A 19,214-nucleotide genomic window follows, 5' to 3' on the forward strand; every position below is an offset into this window, starting at 1 on the left:
GCCTTAATAATAAATAGTATCTATACCATGCTCAGAATACAATGTAAATATATGAATACTCTAAATTTATATATACAAACATTAATCCTTAAATGAAAATTTAGATCATTAAATTAAATCTGTCTATAAATGAAGTGAAATGTAATATATCCTTTAACCCAGTTATTTCACTCACAGACTTAAGTTTAGGGAAATTCCTGCACAAGTTTGCAAGGATACATAGACATGGATGTTTTATTTGGCACTGTTCTCAGAAATGCCAGAATTAGGATAATCAAGAGAAGTTGGAAGTTGGAGACAATGTTAAGAAAATGAATAAGTAAATTATACTGGATTTGTACATGGATTACATGTACAATCACCATTATATAAACAATTTCATATGTATAAAATTGTATAGGTATATGAATTAAGCACAGAGAACTTATTTAATGGGACATACTTTATATGATAAGTACTTTTCAAAGTACATACATAAAACTCATTAGACAACTGCATAAACAGAGAAGTGGCGATTAGGGTTGAAGAATAAGAAAAAGGTGAGTTAGGAGAACAGCGTGAGACAAAATGCAGAATATCATGAGATGACCTCTGTGTACCTGAGATGAACATAAAAGAGAAACAACTACAAATTTATTTACCTAAATAAAAATTTTTCACCAATTATTAATGATTTTATCCTGTTAGGAAAATAAAGTCTATAAATTTATTTGTTTATTATTTTCATTGTACTTACTTAAGATGGAGAAAGAAAAGTATGGAAAAACCTTCTTTCTCACGGTAACTCAGAGAGTGGAAAAGCATAAATAGAACAATGATCATGGATGACTTCTTGAGTAATATTTTATCACCATTTTCTCTCATTAGAGTAAATACAAGAGGAAAAATGTTAGGAAATAAAAGTATGAAATCATTCCAGAGGAATAATACGCAGTGTAAATAATTCCTCCTTTTTATCTCTAGTGACAAAAATCAAGGAATCATTTTACAAAAAAGCAGAAAAGGAGAAGAAATATCTGAATTTTCTTTAACTGATTTCTTTTTTTATTTTAACTTCATTGTGTAGTAGAACGGATTTCTCATTTTGAAACCAACAAAGTGTGGCATTTTGGCTTTCCCACTCTAACCTTGTGTGGATTTTCTATTTGCATATTCCATCTCAACTGCAGTATTTCTCAGTATCAAGGACTAGATACACAGCAGAGATGTGCTTCTTAATGTATCATCTGTTCACAATGGTTTTGCATAATGGCTCTGTGTTGCTTGGAGATGTGCACTTAATCGCAGCAATCCATACAACACGCTGTAATGCTCCACACTTAAATTAGCTCTTCCACATATTAAGGGAAGGGGGAGGTGAGGGAAAAATTCATCTAGAGGTTAAAGGAGAATTCACATAGCTTTTCCACAACTAATATGTCATAAAATATTAAATGACAGTTCATTTACTCTTACTGGCCCCTTTCATTAAGAACTTTTTGAAGAGTAAAGTATGAATAAATTCTACACATCTTTTGTTGCAGTGGGAGGAAAATAGTTTATTTAAAATAAGGGCAAACTGGCTGGGGATGTGGCTCAAGCGGTAGCGCGCTTGCCTGGCATGCGTGCGGCCCGGGTTCGATCCTCAGCACCACATACCAACAAAGATGTTGTGTCTAGCGAAAACTAAAAAATAAATATTAAAAATTCTCTCTCTCCTCTCTCTCTCTCCTCTCTCACTCTCTCTTTAAAAAAAAATAAGGGCAAACTGAGGAAAAAGTATCCTATTTTAATCTCAAATTTAATGCATATGTACTTCATCTTGGCTTTCAAAATCTAAAATTAGCATAGATAACTGGACATGCTACTGTTTTAATAAAAATATCATTTAAAGATCACTATTGAACCACAGTTGGCTATTATTTCACATTTAGAAATATCAATTTTAGCTGTTTAATTTGATAAGGTAAACTGTATAGAGAAAACAAGCTATGCTGATAGCACAGAAATTTTTTTATTAAAAATTTCAAATTTATTGAAATTTGTTTATGCTCAGTCTTTGTCAGTAGTAGATATTTTTTCTCTTTCACAAAAATAAATTTTAAAACATATTTCTGATAGTATTTAAAATGCAAACAAGTAATATTAAAGATACACTAAGACATTATCAACAAATAGAGTTAGCATCTATGGCCTCAAAAAAGAAACATGATTGAGAACAAATACTAAATGGAAATCTGGGATTTAAGCCCAAGCAATTTAACTTCAGGGAGTGTATTTTTAATTAATATAATAGGCTGTCAGTAAGACCATCTGCAGAGAGATTGAGCTTGATTCTGAGTACTGAACACAGAATAGCACTAAGGATGGAGAAGGACATACATAAGTTTATACAACTTCCTATTTTACCCTAAAGTGCATACTTCAAGTGAATTTCTCAAGTACATTTAGCTTGGAATATATGTTAGCACTGTATATTTGTCCATAGATAAATGAAACTAATAACTGAATTATAACTGAATGAAAGGTTCAGAAAAATCGGGGTGGGAGACCAGAAAAGAAATATTCAGACCATTCTTTTAGATATTTTACTGACATCAAAATTCTTTATATATCATGAAGTTATGATTAGGATGAAGTTATGATATGATTCAATCTATTATGCTAACCAAGGTATAACTGATTGCATGGATTCTATGACCTATATAAAAATGAATTAAATTTTAATCATTAATTTCGTCATGACAACAATCTTTATTATAACATAAAAAATAAAGATCCTTTTGGTTCATAAATGTGATGATTACTAAGTGTTCAAGTGGCTGTTCTGGGAGATGTGCCTTGCTCTGAACCTTGTTACCACATCTGCACATTACCCATCTGTTGTTTAAAAAAAAAAAAAAATGCTATTGAAGATATTTTTCTTAGGTAAATTTAAACTCCTTCATTTTCTCCTGAGTTCTTATTTCTTTTTAATAAATGATATGATTCTAACTTACTCTGATCTCCCCTCCTGTGGCCCATTAGTCACCCTAGAAATTGTCTAAAAAGAACAAAAAATTATCTTTCTTATTACCTTCCAATACCTATCATACACTATGGTAGTGTTCAATTTTCAATTTTTTATCTTTTTTAATTTTTTTTACAATTCTATAACAACTAAAGGATAAAGTCTAACTCTAAATAATGACAGATCTGATCGTTCACGATCTCTTTCCCCTCTATACATAATTCCAGGATATTATATTTTCACTTCCCTGAACACAGTTGTTTCAAAATGTGTTCAGGCTTCATCTCCTTGGTAAAAATTTACAGACTAGCCCTGGCAAACTACCCTAAAAAGAGTTTAATTATTGTATTTGCACATAAAGGGGAACACTAAAAATTTTCATTTGTGGACTCATCATTTTCAGTATGTTAACAGTACTTGCATGAAAGTCAATGTTAATTTTTTTCTTATAAGCATAAATACCAAAAGAAGTTTATAGATAATTCTTTCAAGTTATTAATGTACCAACTAAGTATAACATAACTAACTTTATCATTTACACCATTTTCATTAAATAGATGGAAGGCTGATGGCTTTGATAAGTAGATAACACAGAAAACAAGATTCAGGGAGGGAAGAAGAGAAAGAAAGAAGCACACAGGCAACTGCACTTAAAGAGTAGCTTTGAGTACTAAATAGTTAATTTTTCAACCAATAAATCTCTAAAACAACATGGATCTGAAAGTTTTTATAATTCTTACACATTTTTTAATGCTAAGTCAAGAACTTTCACAATATTTTAACAAGAAAATGTTATAAATAAATTTAAATCTTTCATAAAAAATTAAAATATACTTTTTATAAATGTAGAAAATTATTCCCTAAGAAATTGACTAATCAAATTTTCTTCAAAGAAAATATTTAAGAAAATAACTGAGAACATGTTTTATGTTCAACTTTAACTTTGAAATGCCTATATTGAAATAAAAGAAGTACTAAAAATATTATTTCTCATTCTTCATATAGTTTCCATAACTGGTTTTTATATATTATATATGAATATATAAGTATGTATAATATTATATTTTATATACTGTATATATCATATATATATTTTATATGTATAAGTATTTATACATTATATAATTATAAATAACTCTTAAACATCTATATATCTATATATGTTATATGTATACACAGCTTTCACAGCAATAGTTCATATCAATGGCAGCAATGTTTCTTTTCAAGATAATCTATCTGGTATGAATGATGAAACAAAAGCCTACTGGCTGATAGCTGCGAAACAGCAAATGTCTACCAGAAAAAAAAGACAGGAAGTTGGATAGGATGGCTGTTCAATAAGGCTCTGTCACATAAATATAGCATTCAGCAGCCAATACTTAAAGCAACCCACTAAACTGTTAGCCACTAGTTGTGGTTTTCTGACCTTCTAAAATTTAGATTTAGGATAAATTGCAATTTTCCATTTTGCTTTTTTTTTTTTCCTGCTTTCTTTTTCCCCATGTTCCAGCCCTTTTCTTTTCTATATTTATGGGAGGGAACAAGGATATGGGCAAAAGTAAAAAAGAAAGAAAAAAAAAAAGCAACAACATCAACAAAACCTCTCTCCATTAGATGTTTTGTGGAGGTCTGAAATTGTATTTAAGTTCATGTTACATAATGCTGAATCAAGAAATTACTCTCTCACTGCCATGAAGAGAAAATAATTGTTTGCTTTATAACAGTATGCCAAATTGGGCTGTGGTTGTAGCTCAGTGGTAGAGCGATTGCTTAGCATGTGTGAGGCACTGGGTTTTATTCTCAGCACCACATATAAATAAATTAAAGATCCATCAACAACTAAAAGAAAATAGTAAAAAATATATATATGGAATTAAAGAGGTACATAACACAACCTAAAGAAGGCCACAAAAGAAACCAAATGACAGAAAGAAAACTTGTCTGACAATGAAAACACAGAAACAATATAAACATAAAATTATATTTACAAAGCCTAATGAAGAAAAGCAAAACCTCGGTGGTACAATTAATAATAGGACTTTTTACTTTTTTATATTTTTTTCTTTGTTTACCGTTAGTGCTGGTGGTGCTGAGAATGGAAACCAGGGCCTTAGGCATGCTAGAACATGGGAATCAACCATTGAGATACAACCTTAGTCCCAGGGTTTTTATCCTTTAGATTGGCAATATGGCCTGATAAAATAAGATCCAAGCCCAAAGAGTATAATGCAGAACAAATAAAGTATGGGACACAAAAAAAGAGTATTAGAACCAGAAACAAAGCCCAAAAGACATCCTTATTGAATGCTGCCTTGAAGTGTAATATTAAGCCATGTATCACCCTAAAAATGAGATGTTTTAAACTAATGTCCTCTTTCTTGAAAAAGGTGTCATTTTTTGACAAAATAAAAATTTACCCCACTCTTTATCGATACAGATTAGACTGAGAAATGCTTTCTTAAATTCTATTTTTTAAGCTTGAAAAAATTAAATCATTAAGCATTATTATGAAGGAAAATCAATCTCCACCATATTATGTGAAAATTTTAGCTTCAAGAAATCCGTTTACTGATAATTCCATTCCATTGAATATTTACCCAGTAAGTTAGCGTGGATACATCTAAAGGTTATATTCTAAATAATCTTTTTGTAATAATAAAAACTAAAAATTACTTGTTTCTATATGCAAAATATAAAACAGATAATATTTTAACAAATTTGGGCAAAAATTTCTCAATTACCTGAGTTAAAGATTCATGGACATATTAAATGAATATCTCATGATACACATTAGAAACCACATTTAATCTTAGCAGTCAAAAACGGTGTGAAGAGATATTACCTCATTGTAAATTTAGAGCGAAATATTGCTTTACTATTCTCCTGAGTTGCTTATATATCTAGCATTTCAACTGCGCATGTTGTCTTGGTGGACTTGTTCCACAGACAACAAAACATGTGAGAAAGAATAATTTATAAAGAAGAGAAATTTATTTTTTACAATTCTCTAAGTCAAAGATCAAAATGCCAGCAGATTTGGTGTGTGGGAAGGGCTACTCTCTCCTTGCACAGCAATGCCTCCCAGTAGCATCCACAGAGCTGAGGTAGAAGCAAAAGGGCACAGGGTGCTCTCTTCAGCCTCTCTCACAGGGTCACTAATCCCATTCACAGGGGCCCTACCCCCATCACTTAATCACCTCCTAAAGACCCAGTCTCTTAACACCATATATCACACTGGAGATTGAGTTTCAACCTCTAAATTTCGAAGGACACAGACTGCCGGACCCGTCAGACATTGGAAAATGTCTACAGGAGAAGGAAAGTCCCACCCAGCTGCATAGTGATATCTAGCCCACTTTGTTAGCTTTCTAATTTTCTGGGAATCCCTTTTTTAACTCAATCCTCCTTACAAAATATATCTCTGTGATCTCTAGAAAACAAATCAATGACATCATTAGTTCATTGATGAAGATACAAATAATAGGAATAACACCCCACTATAAAACTTCAAAGTAAACTAAGATCCTTCTTATCAGGATATCTGTACCCCGCAGGACAGTGTCCTAGGGTTTTCCTCAATCCACTGGTTTGGGCACCCAGTTTGCTGGTGATTAGAAATAATAGCTAGCATTACAGATGAGTCACAGAAGAATGTATTAAAAATAGAAGTGGCAGCGGAGAGAATAGCCACATAATTCAGAAAGACTGTAATTTTACTATAACAATATGTTTTCATAATGGTAATTCTTAATCACCAAGAAAAATGAAATAATATATTCTGTAATTACTGCCTTCTTAATTGTAATGGGAAAATAATGATGATCACTTTGTAAGAAGTAGTTCATTTAAGAGGATACTTGTAGATTTTATTTGACTTTAAACATTTTGGCACTTGAGCATGTAGGAATCAGTATATTAATAAAAAATAATTTATACCAAACTACCCATTCATTATTTAATAACACAAAATATATTGACTTTCAATTTTAGGCCTTATTATTTACTATTGTATTCTTTATTAGATACTAGAGGAGACAAACTATATTCTCAGAAGGTGGTATAGGAAAATAATATATTTGAATACATATACATTTAAAATATTTTTTAAACTCTGACATGAAGGATATAACAATATATATACTAGAATACTGGGCTAAATAAAATTACTCGGAGGCTCACATTAATTAGATTTATATATTTAATTATCTTTTATTTCTGTTTCTAAACATATATTTACTATAAATTTATATATATTTTAAGGGAAATATTTTTTTTAATTTTCAAGACATTTGGGTGATCATGAATTTGCTTATCACAAGATTGTAATGGTAAATACAAAGTAAAGCCTTCACTATGTAGAATGAGAACTCGGATTTCCAGCACTATTTCTCAATGTGCTATTTTTGCACATTCAATGCTACCAGAACATACAATAGCTTCTTGTTTCCTAAGCTCACCATGTATTATAACTTAGATATGAGACCAAATGTTCATGTGTGATACAACGCAAGGAAGTTTAGAGGTGAAATGATCGGGTTATAAGAGCCTTAACCTAATTAAGTGCATTTAATCCTCTGTTAGGGATTAACTTGTGTGAAGAATGCAGGCAGGTGGGGTACAACTAGAAGAGGTTGTCATTGTGAGCATGCCTTTGGAGTATGTATTTTGTTCTTGGTGAATAGAGGTCTCTCTCTGCTTCTAGGTGGCCATGTCCTGGGCTTGCTTTCCATCACCACATTCCCTGCCCTGATGATCTTCTGAACCATCTCAGGCCCTGAGACCTGAGATGGACTCTCTATGGACTGAGACCTCTAAGAGCATGAGCCTTACAATAAACTTTTCCTCATCTAATTGTTCTTATTGGGTCTTTGTGTCACAGCAGTAAAAAGGCTGACTAAAACATCATGTACTCTCTCAAATCTATAAATTCCTCTCCTCTGGAATGATCCTATAAAATAACCTGACATAAAATGGCTGGGTTCAAAGATCACTACTTCTAGGAAGATGGTCTTCTCTTTCTTCAATCAGAAAAACTGTTCACGAAAAGCCTAAGACCTGAGAGAAATTGCCCGTGAGAATTCTCATAACATAAATCAATAAACAACTTCAAGAACCTCTTTATTGCAAGTTTAATAATGCACTACTTCTTATATAGTGGTCTTTAGTACAGGCAATCCCATCATCTCAAAGCATAGATCTACATGGACTGGTAATTTATAGTTGAAAAGTAAAAATCCCAGATAGCCAGGCTTATACAGGGATACAATGCAAAATATCAGATAGTACAGAGGCTGTTCCTCAGATCTAAGGTTGTCTTGAGACTAACTGGTAATACAGAATTGTTCTAGATTATATAAGGACCATAGCAGCTGTATGTTATTGTAAATTTGACTTTAAGATTTTATTTAAAGGAAAGAATAGGCAGCTAATAATTAGCTTGGAAACAATTGATCCAGAAAATGGATGGACTAGCTTTTTGCTGAGCCTCTCATAGATTTGGGGGCAGCAGCAAGTTAGATTTTCCATTATTCCATGTTGCCAATTACACTGTGTTTGCATTCCTACAGACAGTGGAGTTTGGGGTAGAGTTGATATGTTTTTGTTAAATCCCAGCCATTGTAATGAATTCCTAGAATAAAGCCATCCACTTCCTGTGAATTAGCCAAGAACAGGCCCACAGGGAGGACTGGAATTATGCTAATTAAATAATGATACACCATCAGCTGGCAGTCTGAAGGGCAGGGAAACAGCCCAATGAACATCACCGCAGAGGAGCCAATCAGCTAGATGTTGCTGGGGCCACTGTGAGCCAATCATCAGCCGGCAACTGGAAGTTTGCTGGCAGCTGGATCATCAGCCGGCAGCTGGAAGTTTGCTGGGGCCCCTTTGGCTGTGGCTCTCAACATCTAGCTGATGTATATCAAGAGTATATTAAAAACCTTGCCAAAGAATATTATTTACAAGGTTCAGAAATAAAATTTTATTTTTTCAAATAGAATCTGTTATTATTAAACATATAACTACATTGCAAATAAAAAAATATTAGCAAATGACTTATTCTACTCTTTTCTTACATATTCATGATTGATGGGAGTAGCAAATGAATTATGATCCTTGAACTGTGTGGAGACAGAGGTGATGCCCCTCCTGGGAACTCTGGGGTGCAAATGCATCAATTTGAGTCTGCCCACCTGCTGTGGTGCTGCCCTGTTCAAAGGGAAATTCCTTGCCAGCCGTGGATTACCAGTCCTTAACCTTGGTTCAAATGCCAGCTGCCAGGGGTAGAGAATTATGGGCACAAGCTGATAGTTCTAATTGGACTGTTTATACCCTCAGTTTGGCTTCTGTTTATCTTAAAGAAACTGTCTCACAATAAATCCTTTTGATGTTTAAACCTATATAATATATGTATCAAACTTGCTTGTTGACATTATTTCCCTATCAAGGTTTAGTGACCCATCAGTCCCCAGTTTTTTCTGTATTTGGGTATCTGTTTGTCTTTTCTCCATCCCTTCACCTCCCAGTCCAGAGACCTGAAGCAATGGCCATGCAGGATAAGGCACATGCTCATAATCATTTGAGCTGTGTAAAATGCTGGGATAACATGAAGAACTGTAAATAATTCTGTTTTTATCATTTATCATCATCATCATTGTAATCACTTCAATTTGTTGGTCCATCTTGTATGATAACCAGTTATATATGTAAGTCTTTAGTTTAATGATAAGGAAAATTATTCTTCAGCTCCATCTGGCCAGATTTAAAACAAACTCTTATAACTTAACTCAGAATGTTTCAAAATTCTAACTACAAAAATATATGCATTTAGAAAACAGATAAGGTGAGTAATTTTTGTTTTTTAAATGTGCGCATGTGTCTAGCATATGGCTTAGTTTTTTCCATGTGGTAATCAAATAGTACCCTGAGCACAAAGTACTATGATGTAATAAAAAATATATTCATTTGCATGAAATTATCCTTTGTGTTGAGGTGTATTATTCAAGGTAGATGATAATATTAAGATAATAATCATAGTTGACATCTGCTAAGTGGTCATCATATAAAAAGTTTTATGTCAAATACTTGGTGTGTAATTTCTCATTTAATTTTGAGGAAGCTGTTATTATGGTTCACATTTTATAAATAAGTTCACTGAGTCAGTTAAGGTAAATTGCCTCTCACCTCAAATTTAAAAGTGATGCAAGTGGCACATGAAGATTGATCAGCACAGATTACAGTTAAACTCCATACATAAAATCTTAAATGTTTGGTTAAAAATTCCATTTCATGTAATTAATGAGAGGAATAATAATTTCCTCAAATTATATATTTCACATGTAAGTAGGTGAATGATAAAATTTGTCCAATAGAGTTAATGTGAAAAATGATTAGTTAACAGAGAAAACATTAAATGATAGCCATTATTACACTGGAGTTTCTCAGTTTTGATCAAGGAAGAACATTATCCAAGAAGTCTTTTGTGAATATAAATTTTATAATAAGGGAAAAGAGGAGATCTTCCAGACACTGGCTTTGGACATCTACCTTTTCCAGAGACTGTATAAATAGCTCATCATAAAAGAGTAATGGACTATTGAAAGTAGGAGGCCCCCAGAGAGAAAGGAAACAGTATGGAAAACATTAAAAAAAAAACCCAAACTCTAATTTCTTTCATATTGCCCTGAATAAAACTGAAAAGTCTTGGGGGGTCTACAAGTCTTGGCAGTGTTTGTTCCTTCTCCCCGTCATATTTCTGATTTCATTTTTTCCTGCTACTACCTCTTCTAAACTTCTCTGTCTTGGTCACTTGATTCTGGTCACAATCCCTCATTCCTTTTCTTCCCAAAGGAACTTCATGTTTCTGCTTCAGTAATGTGTCCTAAGGCTGGCTCAGTTGCTTCTTCCAGGAATCCATGTAAATATTTCCACTTGAAAGGAAACTTTTCTGATTGCAAAATAACACTTTTTACCACTTTAGACAATTCTTTTCATTTAAACATTTTGATGCTTAAACTTAACATTTCCTAACAAATTTCATGTTCAGTGGTTTAGTTTTACCATCCATCTTTCCCTGAACCTTCCACTCTAATGTAAGTCCCATGACTATAGGAATTTTGTTTATTTCACTGCTGTATCACTAGCTATTAGATAAGTGTCTGCCACATAGTAGTTCCAATACTCTGTAAATACTTCTTGAATTGACTTCTAACATCATTTGAATCAATCAATTGGATTGACTGTGGAAAATTCATATTTTACAATCCATGAAAAATTAGGGCTGATTTTAAATGTTTATTTTTTAACAATAATGCTTATATTTTAACAATAATTTGAAGTATCATATGATGAAGAGAATAGATCTAAAAATACAAATAATTTTAGATTACAATATATTGACCAAGCATCCCATACTTTTTCTTTTTAAGTACATTCTCAATATTATGCAAGCATGTAAGCAAGCATGTAAAAGCATTTCAATTTTCAAATACATTCTATTAAATTATTTTAAAAAAATCACAATCATTTGAAATCAGTTTCATGCAAATTTTCAATAATTTTATACCTTGTGTTAAAGCATTTCATGTAAAATTAATTTTATAATGGCATCAAATGGTAACTTTTTAGATAATATATAAAATTTGTGATATTTTAGAAAATGTAGAAAAATATGTGATATTTCCACTTAAAAAAAACCTTTCCTATGCAAGATAGCACTTTATTTTAAACTGTGAATATTTAAAACAATCTTATAGATTATTTTATGTTAAACATAGTCATTCTTGTTAAATAATCCATAACATGTATATAGAATTTACATCATAAATATTACAAAATTTAAGTGTATAAATGAATATCATTTAGAGGAAATCAAAATAATGACAAAATTTAGTTTACACACTCTCACAACTGTTGAACAATTGAGCAACTGTGTAGCTCTGCTTTTTTTTTTTTTTTTTTTTTTGCCTGTGCAAACTATTGGCAATAATAATCTAAATCAAATTAGGTCAATACTCTGATTAATTTAATTTTTTGATAGTGAAGAACCGTTTCTTCACTAATACCTGTGCCACTATAACTTTTCATTACAATATTTTTATTTATTTGAAAGCACACAAATAATTTAGTTTTCTCTTTTTTCTCTACACCATGACACTTTGAACCTATTTCTTTCCATTCACAGAATCTTTCTACAACAAAAGAGCAGTGAGATCTGTGCAAATTAGTTTCCCTTGGGTTCACAGGATGCCTTGCAAGTAGACTGTACACACTCTACCTGCTGCCTCTCACTCTTGTTTGCCAAGATCTGAGCTATCTTAAACATAAAACACCAAAACAGCCAAAAGCAGAAACCTCAATCTATAATGTAATTGAAACTCTAATGTCATCTCACTTGGCCACAGCGTAGACAAATCCCACATTTTCTATTACTATAACCAATGCATAATTATATTCTATAATGGTTTTGTAAGAGAATGTATCATTTCTCTTTATAGATCAATAGAGCTTGTGCATTAATGGCTGTAAGCACTGGAAATATGAATGACCTTTTAAAGCACATGTATATACCATCTGTGCATTATTGTTTCATAATCACATTATGTTTAGTTTAGATGTATTTCAGCAGTTGCTACAAGGTGAAAAACATTTTTACATTGACTAATATTATATATTATGATCACTTTCTGTGGGAAAAGTTAAAGAGGAAAATTGAAAATATCTAATGATTACAACTTTAAAAGTATTTTTCTTTTGTGTATTTTTCTGCCTGAGCAATTAAAATGACTAATTTGATTTTATTATTAATACCTGGAATAATTCATTCCTTGAATGCCAAAAATTTTACAGGTTATAATAATATTTTTAAAAATTGTCTTGATCTACCACAAAGGCATTATTGTAAGTCACATTAAATTTTTGCTCTTATTAATAAAAGACATGCCATTGTTTGCTCAGAAGTAAAATCAGTTTATGCCTTCTTTCCAATTTATCTGAGCCATATCTTATATGTTATTTATAATAAATAAATTTTGATATAACTGATATTACAAAATATCAAATGATAAAAAATTATAAAACATTTTTTCATAGGAATCAAGCTTTCAACATACATTGTCAATATTATGAGAAATTCCTGGACAATCCAGTAGAAAGTGTTAATTCTCAAGAATTATGTTGAGTGAGTTGGGATATATATAAAAATGGTATAAAAGAACAAGTTCATATTTTAAAACTTCAAGAGTTGTTTTGAATTCCACTTTTGTCATAAAGTCTACTTCCCTGCATATCAAAACTTGAAAACTTATAATTTTTAAAATATGATATATTTACATACGTCTATATATGTATATGTACCTATATTCATATTTTAAAAGAAATTCTTATTCGTGTTTATATATTTTGTGCAATATTCCTTGTGCTTATTCCCAAATGCTTTCAATCATTGCTATTTTTTTTTGTTTTATCTTTTTTATTGGAAGATGAACGTACAAAGTACTTGAAGAAATGAAAATAATGCGTTGTTTTTAAGAACCAAGGATTTCTGCCGGAACTAGAAAGATGTGCCTGAACGTGGTAGTAGCTCTCTCTTTTAAGTATAGTATGTTACTGAGCAGAAATGTTTTGACAACACAGGCAGCTTGCAAAGGTTAGGTAATAATTGCATTGCAGATTGCAGTCCTGTTTGTAGGGCAAGAAGAATACACGTGAGTTCAGTACAGGTGCAGATAAAAGGCAGAAGGGTATTCAATCACTGGCTCCTGCTTCTTCAATAATACATGTTACTTTTTCCCTTTTCAAAAAAACAGGCTCATATTTTTGTCATAGTGTAAAAACAATGAGGTTCCTCTCTTATAATTTTATTATCTTTGTGCCTCAAAAGAAGGGTGACATATATTATGTGAATTTCAAACATTTATTCATAACATAAATCTATCATAATTCTGGAACAAAATATTTCCCCGACATTTCAGAGTCTTTTTGGAGCTTGCCAAATCACTGCTTTGTCCTCTACCAGAGCTCTGTAATAACATATTTGTGAAAATGATATTTAAGAAATGACAGCAAGGTTGATGAATTGGTGCTGGGTTATTGTCATTTCCTATTCATTTTTTTCCTGTCCCATACCAAAGAAATGTAGTGAAAAATAGCTTTTTATCCACGTACTAGGAAATGAACCCAAGTCTACATTGATTTCAGCTGAGAAATTAGGTGTATTGCTCCTGTATTAGTCTGAGATGCCAAGTCCAGGAAAGGAATTATAAATCAGAAGTGATATAAGATTGATTTTCTGCAATTATACTAGTAGCCTATAAAATCACTAAAGAAATTCAAATGTGTTTAAGTGGCAATACGACTGTTTTAATTCTAACTTCTGTGAGTGTTGATTTAGATTTTTTGTTAGGTAAACCAGAGGCTGACAAGAGTCCACAGAAAAGTTGGCAAGCAGCAGATAATTGGAACACTCTCCTTGTTTTCTGAGTCAGTGATTCTTGGGTGGAACCCCAAACCTCTTTCTAGTAGTCTTCCAGATTATGCTCAGGCTGCTGTTTGGGACACCATACTTTGAGAGTCACTGATGTAAAGTATTAACCAATGAGACCCTTGGAAGCTAAGAAAAACTTATTTTCAGGTAGAAGAGAGTGTGCACTCATAAATTACACATATTACAGGAAAACGTATGGTCAGTTACTATCTTCAGTTTTTAGACAATGTTTACTTGAATCCTGGCAAATTATGGCTATTTTAATAAAATGTATTTTTTATTGTTCATTTCTCAGATATTCTACAGAATACAGGATTATTTCATGGATTCACTGATTTTGTTTAGTAAATAAATATTCCACTAGTTCCAAGGAACATGAGTTATTTTTCTGTGTTGGTAGTTTCTGAGGATGGTGACGAGTGAGCACTTTAACAAGATTAATCAGGTAAGTTCTTGGAGAAGTAGACATTTGACCTGGAATATATGAAGAATTGAATTTTGCAAGATCTAAGAACTATATGAGCATGAGTTCAAATTTCTGAAGCAAAAACAAGCTTGACCTGAGTGGAATGGTTTTCAGTTCATTAAAAAATGTCATACAAAGTGCTATGTGGGTAACAATTAAGATGGAGCTAGAGTTTTCACGGGAAAATAAATTAGAAATAGCTAGTGGAATTTATGTATTCAATAATGCAAACATTTTCACAGAATGGGAAGAACCAGACTCAATCGCATTTACTAAATGAGTCACAAGCATATACAGGAAGATGCCAAAGAGCTGGGCTGTCTGCTTAGGCAGGGCTATCTGAGATCTCATGCTGGACTGTTAAACACACGCAAAGCCAGCCTGTTCATTTACATTTGAGAATTTTCCTACCCTGGAACTGGAATATTTATGTTCGCTCTCTATGAAATTCTCATTGTTAAGATGTATGAGGAGTTGAATTTCAGAATAAATTACTCTTGACAAAAATGGAATCAGAGTAAATTAAAAGGGGACAATAGTATTGCAATCCAACTGACTTTTTTGAGCCCCTATGAATCAAGTCAGATCCATGAAAGAGGATATATTTTTATAGTAGCTAGAGAGTATAACAGTTCCTTCACCTTGACCTCAGCTGAGAACACGCTGGAAATTTAACATCAAGTTCTTACTCTTTTGGCTGCTATTCTCTAGTTTCTTACAAACTATCATCACCCTCTGCCAAAACATTTATGTTTATTTTTTAATCAGAAGGAGTATGACACAATTTCCTAAGCCTGATTTTAGATTTGCCAATAAAGTGATGCTTTTGAAGAGTTTTCCTGGGTCACTATAATATGCTTCTCAGGAATCCTCAAATCCTTTAATTCCTCATATATTTAGATTTTGGGATATTGTTGTTTATAGCAATGACTAAACTCTCTAATTTTTTTTATACTTTACATTTTAGAGTGCTGCCTAATTCTATTTTGTGGTATACTTTATAACCCACCTGTTATCAACTGAATTTTGAACCGCCAAAATGCGTGTGGAAGTCCTAACTCTCATTACCAAAGACAGTGACAACATTTGGAGATAGGTCATTTAAAGAAGTGATTAACATAAAATGAGGCCTTTGGGGTGATCCTTATACCAATGTGATTTGTATCTTTAAAAGAGGAAAATTGAACACAAGAAGAGACACCAAGTATGTATGCACTCAGAGTAAAGACCAAGTAAAGGCAGAGAGAGGCCTGGGGAGAAATCAGTCCTGCCAAACATTGATTTTTGGACTTTTAGCCACCAGAACAGTGAGAAAACAAGTTCCTGTTTTAGCCACCCAGCATGTGGGACTTTATTATGGCAGCACTGGCAAATTCATATACCTCATCATTTCTGAGTGCAAAATCATTAAAACAATATGCATTACAGTGATTGAGATGACATTTGATTCCATGAGACAGCCCTTTGTTGGAGGGGGAAAGCCAAGGAAGAAGAAAAGAGGGGAACAGCCAATGAATGCAATTTCTTTCTGTTATAAACAGAAATAAAATCAAAAGATGATAGCTAAGTGTATTGGTCTCATACGCTCGCCCCCTCTTTCTCTCTCTCTCTCTCCTCTCTTTCTAGCCCCACACATCCCTAAACCAAAAAATTTTTAAAAATCACCTGACAAAAAAAGTATTCCTAGTAGAACAATGATCTACAGATTGAGGAATTGAGGACTTTTTTGAATTCCACAATTATGGAGAAGACACTTGCAACATATTAACAATTTCCTTAGGAGTGAGAAATGTCAGATTCTATCTTTTAGAATTAAGAATAGCATTTTAAAACAGTTGTGCTCTAGACTACAGTTTTCAATGTGGCAAAAATTCTCCTGCTTTTATGTGACATTTAAAAAATATTTTTAAGATATGACTTTAGTCTTCTGCTACTCAGTAAGCCTTTGGAACCTGGCAAGGATTTGTGAAGTGCTCTTGCAAAACAAAGCATATAAACATGAAACATTTCTGTCAGTATGCAGAAACAAGAGAGACTAAAACAAAGACGGTTTTTCCATCTTGATAGAATTCAGGTTTGTTATGGTGGAGAAAGTAAAATATTTTATTTGTTGGTGTCAGTTTTATCATTTCATGATATATCCTTACATTCTAGTATTATTTTAATTTCTTTAAATCCTGTGCATGATGCTTATGCTTCTAATAACTTGTCAAACTACATTTGCAGTTGTGCTAATTACATAAAATGTACATATATTAATAAAAAAAATAATAAAGTCATGACAGGCACCATGAGGCATGCCTGTAATCCCAATGCCTCTGGAGGCTGCAGCTAGAGGATTACGAGTTCAAAGCCAACCTCAACTAAAGCAAGGTACTAATCAACTCAGTGAGATCCTGTCTCTAAATAAAATACAAAACAAGGCTGGGAATTTGGCTCAGTGATAAAGTGCCCCTGAGTTTAATTCCTGGTACACCCCACACACACAAAAAAAATAAGGTCATCTGTACATAAGTATTTTCAAATGTGTTTGGGCTAATAATGCAGTTTAAACTAACAGATTATGTATTTCATAAAGTACCACTAAAAATATTTGCAAAAACAATCCAATTGTTCTTGTTATAGAAAAATGTCATTTAATTAAATATCATATGAAACTGTTTTAAAAGTGTAAACAGTTAACTTTTTATTAAGAAAATGTTGAACAGGTATGATGGTTCACTCTTGTAATCCCAGTGGCTCAGAAGGCTGAGACAGGAGATCACAAGTTCATAGCCAACTTCAGCAATTTAGTGAGACCCTGTCTCAAAATAAAAAAATAAAAAGAAGTATGATTTAGTGGTTAAGAGCCTCTTGGTTCAATCCTTCATTTAAAAAAAAAAATTTTTTTAGATAGCCCCAGTAAAAAATCATCACAGAAAGAGACAAAAGTTTGTTAAAAATCATAAAAATCTCTAAATGATGGTGAAATGTGAGGGACATTATTATCCAAAGTACATGTATAAGGACACAAATTGGTGTGAATATACTTTGTATACAATCAGAGAAGTGAAAAAATTGTGCGTTATATGTGTAATAAAAATGGTAATGCATTCTGCGGTCATATATAAATAATAATTTTTAAAAAATAGAAGTTAAAAACAAAAGATTAAAAAAATAAAGCTCCCATAACAAGTATCTCTTTACATAAAAAAAAAATCTATAAAGATTCTATATTCAAGGCCAGGCACAGTGGTACACACCTATAATCCCAGCTACTCTGGAGGTTGAGGCAAGGAGGATAGCAAGTTCAAGGCCAACCTCAGCAATTTAGGGAGTGCCTGCCTCAAAACATAAAAAGGGCTGGGGATGGGGCGCAGTGGTCAAGTGCCCCTGTGTTCAATACTTAGTATCAAAAACCACAAAAACATACAAATAAAAAACAAAGATTCTACATTCAGATTGTTATGTGAATGTCTTAAATTGTAGCTCCATTTGAATGCTAAAAATAGATCAGAAGCCTCTGTTGTGATGGCCTGTAATCCCCAGGGCTCTGGAGGCTAAGGCAAGAGGATGAATTTAAGGCCAGCCTCAGCAATTTAGCAGGGCCCAAAACAACGTAGGAAGACTGTCTCAAAACAACAACAAAAATTTTAAAAGGGCTGGGGATATTGCTCAGTGGTTGAATAACCCCTGAGTTCAATCCCTGGTAACTGTCCTCCAAAAATCAAAACCAAGAAATTATAGGTATATAATTATAGAGTATAGGGTAAACAAGGAAATATAGGGTAATTATAAGGTATGGGAAATGCATTGTGACATATTCAACCAAATATTTTTGAACCTAATTTTCATACCATCAAAATTTGAAATGATAAATTATGAGGGAATTCTGAATATGTGTGTGGAGATATATGAATATACATATATATGTGTGTTTGCATTGACTATGTACATTTTTCTATAACAAGAACAAGTAAATTGCTTACTTTTAGTATTAAAAGAAATTCATTCTTGATTAGCAAATATTTTTATTGGCAAAACCATATAATTGTCCAGTTGATAAAATGTAGCTGGAGATCTCTGAGTTTACATATTGCAGGGATAATCACTCGTTGGATTTTATAAAATAATCGAAGTGAGTGAGTTATGACACAAGTCTGAGGTCAGAGAGGTCGTGGTGAAGCAGTTCTCAGTACCCCTAGATTCCTTTTCATGATCCTAAGAAATGACTACAATCTTCTAACCAATAAATATAATTTTGCTGTTTCTCACCTAAAAATTAAGATTATTGTCTA

General features: G+C 32.4%; 1 protein-coding gene and 1 pseudogene across 2 annotated transcripts in view; one reads left to right on the forward strand and one right to left on the reverse strand.

Moving 5' to 3' along the window:
- The window catches only part of Ccser1 (coiled-coil serine rich protein 1), a 1,159,332-nt gene that overhangs the window by 81,469 nt on the left and 1,058,649 nt on the right, over positions 1-19,214 (reverse strand). The window lies entirely within an intron of this gene.
- LOC120892666 (small nucleolar RNA U13) lies at positions 2,757-2,865 on the forward strand (annotated as a pseudogene).

This window comes from Ictidomys tridecemlineatus, chromosome 9, assembly GCF_052094955.1.
Source record: "Ictidomys tridecemlineatus isolate mIctTri1 chromosome 9, mIctTri1.hap1, whole genome shotgun sequence".
NCBI lineage: Eukaryota > Metazoa > Chordata > Mammalia > Rodentia > Sciuridae > Ictidomys > Ictidomys tridecemlineatus.